Source organism: Scyliorhinus torazame, unplaced genomic scaffold (genome assembly GCF_047496885.1).
Source record: "Scyliorhinus torazame isolate Kashiwa2021f unplaced genomic scaffold, sScyTor2.1 scaffold_388, whole genome shotgun sequence".
Lineage (NCBI taxonomy): Eukaryota > Metazoa > Chordata > Chondrichthyes > Carcharhiniformes > Scyliorhinidae > Scyliorhinus > Scyliorhinus torazame.
This window is the reverse complement of record NW_027308115.1, coordinates 17,501-25,000: the sequence shown is the minus strand read 5'-3', so window position 1 is coordinate 25,000 and position 7,500 is coordinate 17,501.

Genomic DNA, 7,500 nt, shown 5'->3' with positions numbered 1-7,500 from the left:
TGAGAGGGAGTGTGAGAGAGTGTGTGAGAGGGTTAGAGAGAGTGTGTGAGAGAGCGTGAGAGAGTGTGAGTGATTGAGAGAGAGTGTGAGAGAGTGTGAGAGAGAGTGTGAGAGAGAGTGAGAGAGTGTGAGAGAGAGTGTGTGCGAGAGAGTATGCGTGAGAGAGTGTGAGAGAGAGAGTGTGTGAGAGAGAATGTGTGATAGACAGTGTGTGAAAGTGTGTGTGACAGTGTGCGAGAGAGTGTGTGAGAGTGAGTGTGTGAGAGAGAATGTGTGTGAGATAGTGTGTGAAAGAGTGCGTGAGAGAGTGTGTGGGATACTGTGTGTGATAGCAAGTTTCAGAGAGAGTCACTGTGAGAGAGAGCGTCTGTGTGAGAGAGAGTGTGTGAGGGAGAGTGTGTGAGGGAGAGTGTGTGTGAGCGAGTGTGTGAGAGTGTGTGTGAGTGAGAGTGTGTGAGAGATTGTGTGAGAGTGTGTGAGTAAGAGTGTGTGAGAGTGTGTGTGAGAGAGAATCTGTGAGAGATTGTGAGAGAGTGTGTGAGAGAGAGTGAGTGTGAGAGAGAGTGTGTGAAAGTGTGAGAGAGTTTAAGAGAGTGTGTAAGAGAGTGTGTGAGAGAGTGTGTGAGAGTGTAAGAGATTGTATGAGAGAGTGTGAGAGAGTGTGTGACAGAGTGTGAGAGAGTGAGAGAGAGAGTGTATGTGTGAGAGCGTGTGAAAGAGAGACTGTATGTGTGAGAGTGTATGAGGGAGAGTGTGTGTGAGCGAGTGTGTGAGAGTGTGAGAGAGTGTGTGAGTGAGTGTGTGTGAGAGATTGTGAGAGAGTCTGTGAGAGAGAGAGAGTGTGTGAGAGAGTGTGTGAGAGTGTCCGAGAGTGTGTGAGAGAGTGTGAGAGAGTGAGAGAGAGAGTGTGAGAGAGTGAGAGAGAGAGTGAGAGAGTGTGTGTGAGAGAGTGTGTGAGAGAGTGTGCGAGATAGTGTGTGAGAGAGTGTGCAAGAGAGTGTGTGAAAGAGTGTTCAAGAGAGTGTGTGAGAGAGTGTGCGAGAGAGTGTGTGTGAGTGCGTGTGAGAGAGTGTGTGAGAGAGTGTGAGAGTGTGAGAGAGTGAGAGAGTGTGAGCGAGTGTGTGTGAGAGAGTGTGTGAGAGAGTGCGTGAGAGAGTGTGCGAGAGAGTGTGCGAGAGAGTTGTGTGTGAGTGCGTGTGAGAGAGATTGTATGTGAGGGAGAGTGTGTGTGAGAGAGTGTGAGAGAGAGTGTGTGCGAGAGTGTGTGAGAGAGTGTGTGAGAGAGTGTGGGAGAGAGTGGGAGAGAGAGAGTGTGTGAGAGAGTGTGTGTGAGAGAGTGTGCGAGAGTGTGTGCTAGAGAATGTGTGAGAGAGAGAGTGTGTGAGAGAGAGAGTGTGTGAGAGAGATAGTCTGTGAGAGAGAGAGTGTATGAGTGTGTGAGAGACAGAGTGTGAGAGAGAGAGTGTGAGAGAGAGAGTGTGTGAGAGTGTGCGAGAGAGAGAGTGTGAGAGAGAGAGTGTTTGAGAGAGTGTGTGAGAGACAGTGTGTGAGAGAGTGTGTGAGAGGGTGAGAGAGTGTGTGGGAGAGTGTGAGAGAGTGTGTGAGAGTGTGAGAGAGTGTGTGAGAGAGTGTGTGAGAGAGTGTGAGTGAGTGTGAGAGAATGTTAGAGTGAGTGTGAGAGAGAGTGAGAGAGAGTGAGAGAGTGTGAGAGAGAGTGTGTGCGAGAGAGTATGCGTGAGAGAGTGAGAGAGAGAGTGTGTGAGAGAGAATGTGTGTGAGACAGTGTGTGAACGAGTGTGTGACAGTGTGCGAGAGAGTGTGTGAGAGTGAGTGTGTGAGAGAGAATGTGTGTGAGACAGTGTGTGAAAGAGTGCGTGAGAGAGTGTGTGGGATAATGTGTGTGAGAGCAAGTTTCAGAGAGAGTGTCTGTGAGAGAGAGCGTATGTGTGAGAGAGAGTGTGTGTGAGAGTGTGTGAGAGAGAGCGTGTGAGAGAGAGAGTGTTTGAGAGAGTGTGTGAGAGACAGTGTGTGAGAGAGTGTGAGAGAGTGTGAGAGAGCGTGCGAGAGTGTGAGAGAGAGTGTGTGAGAGAGATTTTGAGAGAGTGTGAGAGAGAGTGAGAGAGTGCGATAGAAAGTGTGATAGAGTGTGAGAGAGAGTGTGAGAGTGTGTGAGAGAGAGTGTGTGTGAGAGAGAATGTGAGAGAGAGTGTGAGAGATTGTGAGAGAGTCTGAGAGAGAGCGAGTGTGTGAGAGAGTGTGTGAGAGAGTGTGTGAGAGAGAGTGTGAGAGAGAGTGTGAGAGAGTGTGAGAGAGTGTGTGAGAGTGTGAGAGAGTGTGTGAGAGAGTGTCAGAGAGTGTGTGAGAGATAGTGTGAGAGATAGTGTGAGAGAGAGTGTGTGTGAGAGAGTATGTGTGTGAGATTGTGAGAGAGTGCGAAAGAAGTTGTGTGAGAGAGAGTGTGTGAGTGTGAGAGTGTGTGCGAGAGTGTGCGATAGAGTGTGACCGAGTGTTAGAGAGTGAGAGAGTGTGTGAGAGAGTGTGAGATTGTGTGTGAGAGAGAGAGTGAGTGTGAGAGAGAGAGAGTGTGTATGAGTGTGTGAGTGACAGTGTGTGTGAGAGTGTGTGAGAGAGAGAGTGTGAGAGAGAGAGTGTGTCAGAGAGTGTGTGAGAGGGAGTGTGAGAGAGTGTGTGAGAGGGTTAGAGAGAGTGTGTGAGAGAGTGTGAGAGAGTGTGTGAGAGTGTGAGAGAGAGTGCGAGAGAGTGTGTGAGAGAGTGTGAGTGATTGAGAGAGAGTGTGAGAGAGTGTTAGAGAGAGTGTGAGAGAGAGTGAGACAGTGTGGGAGAGAGTGTGTGCGAGAGAGTATGCTTGAGAGAGTGTGAGAGAGAGTGCGTGAGAGAGTGTGCGAGAGAGTGTGCGAGAGAGTTGTGTGTGAGTGCGTGTGAGAGAGATTGTATGTGAGGGAGAGTGTGTGTGAGAGAGTGTGAGAGAGAGTGTGTGTGAGAGTGTGTGAGAGAGTGTGTGAGAGAGTGTGGGAGAGAGTGGGAGAGAGAGATAGTCTGTGAGAGAGAGAGTGTATGAGTGTGTGAGAGACAGAGTGTGAGAGAGAGAGTGTGAGAGAGAGAGTGTGTGAGAGTGTGTGAGAGAGAGAGTGTGAGAGAGAGAGTGTTTGAGAGAGTGTGTGAGAGACAGTGTGTGAGAGATTGTGTGAGAGGGTGAGAGAGTGTGTGGGAGAGTGTGAGAGAGTGTGAGAGTGTGTGAGAGAGTGTGTGTGTGAGAGAGAATGTGAGAGAGAGTGTGAGAGATTGTGAGAGAGTCTGAGAGAGAGCGAGTGTGTGAGAGAGTGTGTGAGAGAGTGTGTGAGAGAGAGTGTGAGAGAGAGTGTGAGAGAGAGTGTGAGAGAGTGTGAGAGAGTGTGTGAGAGTGTGAGAGAGTGTGTGAGAGAGTGTCAGAGAGTGTGTGAGAGATAGTGTGAGAGATAGTGTGAGAGAGAGTGTGTGTGAGAGAGTATGTGTGTGAGATTGTGAGAGAGTGCGAAAGAAGTTGTGTGAGAGAGAGTGTGTGAGTGTGAGAGTGTGTGCGAGAGTGTGCGATAGAGTGTGACCAAGTGTTAGAGAGTGAGAGAGTGTGTGAGAGAGTGTGAGATTGTGTGTGAGAGAGAGAGTGAGTGTGAGAGAGAGAGAGTGTGTATGAGCGTGTGAGTGACAGTGTGTGTGAGAGTGTGTGAGAGAGAGAGTGTGAGAGAGAGAGTGTGTCAGAGAGTGTGTGAGAGGGAGTGTGAGAGAGTGTGTGAGAGGGTTAGAGAGAGTGTGTGAGAGAGTGTGAGAGAGTGTGTGAGAGTGTGAGAGAGAGTGCGAGAGAGTGTGTGAGAGAGTGTGAGTGATTGAGAGAGAGTGTGCGAGAGTGTGAGAGAGAGTGTGAGAGAGAGTGAGACAGTGTGAGAGAGAGTGTGTGCGAGAGAGTATGCTTGAGAGAGTGTGAGAGAGAGTGCGTGAGAGAGTGTGCGAGAGAGTGTGCGAGAGAGTTGTGTGTGAGTGCGTGTGAGAGAGATTGTATGTGAGGGAGAGTGTGTGTGAGAGAGTGTGAGAGAGAGTGTGTGCGAGAGTGTGTGAGAGAGTGTGTGAGAGAGTGTGGGAGAGAGTGGGAGAGAGAGATAGTCTGTGAGAGAGAGAGTGTATGAGTGTGTGAGAGACAGAGTGTGAGAGAGAGAGTGTGAGAGAGAGAGTGTGTGAGAGTGTGTGAGAGAGAGAGTGTGAGAGAGAGAGTGTTTGAGAGAGTGTGTGAGAGACAGTGTGTGAGAGATTGTGTGAGAGGGTGAGAGAGTGTGTGGGAGAGTGTGAGAGAGTGTGTGAGAGTGTGAGAGAGTGTGTGAGAGAGTGTGTGAGAGAGTGTGAGTGAGTGTGAGAGAGTGTTAGAGTGAGTGTGAGAGAGAGTGAGAGAGAGTGAGAGTGTGTGAGAGAGAGTGTGTGCGAGAGAGTATGCGTGAGAGAGTGTGAGAGAGAGAGTGTGTGAGAGAGAATGTGTGTGAGACAGTGTGTGAAAGAGTGTGTGACAGTGTGCGAGAGAGTGTGTGAGAGTGAGTGTGTGAGAGAGAATGTGTGTGAGACAGTGTGTGAAAGAGTGCGTGAGAGAGTGTGTGGGATAATGTGTGTGAGAGCAAGTTTCAGAGAGAGTGTCGGTGAGAGAGAGCGTATGTGTGAGAGAGAGTGTGTGAGGGAGAGTGTGTGAGGGAGAGTGTGTGTGAGCGAGTGTGTGAGAGTGTGTGTGAGTGAGAGTGTGTGAGAGATTGTGAGAGAGTGTGTGAGGGAGCGTGTGTGAGAGTGTGTGTGAGAGAGAGTCTGTGAGAGATTGTGAGAGAGTGTGTGTGTGTGAGAGAGAGTGTGAGAGAGAGTGTGTGTGAGAGTGTGAGAGAGTTTAAGAGAGTGTGTGAGAGAGTGTGTGAGAGTGTAAGAGAGTGTATGAGAGAGTGTGAGAGAGTGAGAGAGAGTGCATGTGTGAGAGTGTGTGAAAGAGAGACTGTATGTGTGAGAGAGAGTGTGTGAGGGAGAGTGTGTGTGAGCGAGTGTGTGAGAGTGTGAGAGAGTGTGTGAGTGAGTGTGTGTGAGAGATTGTGAGAAAGTCTGTGAGAGAGAGAGTGTGTGAGAGAGTGTGTGAGAGAGTGTGTGAGAGTGTCCGAGAGTGTGTGGGAGAGTGTGAGTGATTGTGTGAGAGAGTGTGAGAGAGTGAGAGAGAGCGTGAGAATGTGAGAGAGTGTGTGAGAGATGTGTGAGAGTGTGTGAGAGAGGATGACAGAGAGTGTGTCTGATAGAGTGTGTGAGAGCGTGTGAGAGTGTGTGTGAGAGAGTGTGTGAGAGAGTGTGTGAGAGAGCGAGTGTGTGAGAGAGTGTGTGAGAGTTTGTGAGAGATTGTGTGAAAGTGTGTGTGTGAGAGAGTGTGAGAGACTGTGAGAGAGAGTGTGAGAGAGGATGTGAGAGAGTGTGAGAGAGTGTGAGAGAGAGTGTGAGAGTGTGAGAGAGTGTGTGAGAGAGTGTGAGAGATAGTGTGAGAGAGAGTGTGTGAGAGAGTTTGCGTGTGAGATTGTGAGAGAGTGCGAAAGAAGTTGTGTGAGAGAGAGTGTGTGAGTGTGAGAGTGTGTGCGAGAGTGTGCGAGAGAGTGTGACCGAGTGTTAGAGAGTGAGATAGTGTGTGTGAGAGTGTGTGATAGAGAATGTGTGTGAGAGCGAGTGTGTGTGAGAGAGAGTGTGAGAGAGTGTGTGTGAGAGTGTGTGAGAGGGAGTGTGAGAGAGTGTGTGAGAGGGTGTGTGAGAGGGTGAGAGAGAGTGTGTGAGAGAGCGTGAGAGAGTGTGAGAGAGAGAGTGTGTGAGAGAGAATGTGTGTGAGACAGTGTGTGAAAGAGTGTGTGACAGTGTGGAGAGAATGTGTGGGATAATGTGTGTGAGAGCAAGTTTCAGAGAGAGTGTCTGTGAGAGAGAGCGTATGTGTGAGAGTGTGTGAATGAGAGACTGTATGTGTGAGAGAGTGTGTGAGGGGGAATGTGTGTGAGCGAGTGTGTGAGAGTGTGTGTGAGTGAGAGTGTGTGAGAGATTGTGAGAGAGTGTGAGAGTGTGTGTGAGAGAGAGTCTGTGAGAGATTGTGAGAGAGTGTGTGAGAGAGAGTGAGTGTGAGAGAGAGTTTGTGAGAGAGTGTGTGTGTGAGTGTGTGTGAGAGAGAGTGTGTGAGAAAGAGTGTGTGTGAGAGTGTGAGAGAGTGTGAGAGAGTGTGTGAGGGTGTGTGTGAGAGTGTGTGAGAGTGTAAGAGAGTTTGTGAGAGAGTGTGTGACAGAGTGTGAGATAGTGAGAGAGAGAGTGTATGTGTGAGAGTGTGTGAAAGAGAGACTGTATGTGTGAGAGAGTGTGTGAGAGAGTGTCTGAGAGATTGTGTGTGAGAGTGTATGTGAGGGAGAGTGTGTGAGAGAGTGTGTGGGAGAGAGTGTGCCAGAGAGAGTGTGCGAGAGAGTGTGTGGGATAATGTGTGTGAGAGCAAGTTTCAGAGAGAGTGTCTGTGAGAGAGAGTCTCTATGTGTGAGAGAGAGTGTGTGAGGGACAGTGTGTGAGAGTGTGAGAGAGTGAGATAGAGTGTGTGAGAGAGTATGTGACAGAGTGTGAGAGAGTGTGTGAGAGAGTGTCTGAGAGAGAGTGTGTGAGAGAGAGTGTGTGTGAGAGAGAGTGTGTGAGAGAGAGTGTGTGAGAGAGTGTGTGACAGAGAGAGAGTGTATGAGAGAGTGTGAGAGTGTGTGTGAGAGATTGTGAGAGAGTGATAGAGTGTGAGAGAGTGTGAGAGAGGGTGTGTGTGAGAGTGTGTGAGAGTGTGAGAGTGTGAGATAGAGTGTGTAAGAGTGTGTGAGAGAGTATGTGACAGAGTGTGAGAGAGTGTGTGAGAGAGTGTCTGAGAGAGTGTGTGTGAGAGTGTATGTGAGGGAGAGTGTGTGAGAGAGTGTGTGTGAGAGAGTGTGTGAGAGAGAGTGTGCGAGATAGTGTGTGGGATAATGTGTGTGAGAGCAAGTTTCAGAGAGAGTGTCTGTGAGAGAGAGAGTGTGTGAGGGAGAGTGTGTGAGAGAGAGAGAGAGTGTGTGTGAGAGAGAGTGTGTGAGAGTGTGAGAGAGTGTGTGAGTGAGAGTGTGTGAGAGAGTGTGTGTGTGAGTTTGTGAGAGAGTGTGAGAGAGAGTGTGAGAGAGTGTGTGAGAGAGTGTGAGTGATTGAGAGAAAGTGTGAGAGAGTGTGAGAGAGAGAGTGAGAGAGAGTGAGAGAGAGTGAGAGAGTGTGAGAGAGAGTGTGTGCGAGAGAGTATGCGTGAGAGAGTGTGAGAGAGAGAGTGTGTGAGAGAGAATGTGTGTGAGACAGTGTGTGAAAGACTGTGTGACAGTGTGGAGAGAATGTGTGGGATAATGTGTGTGAGAGCAAGTTTCAGAGAGAGTGTCTGTGAGAGAGAGCGTATGTGTGAGAGTGTGTGAATGAGAGACTGTA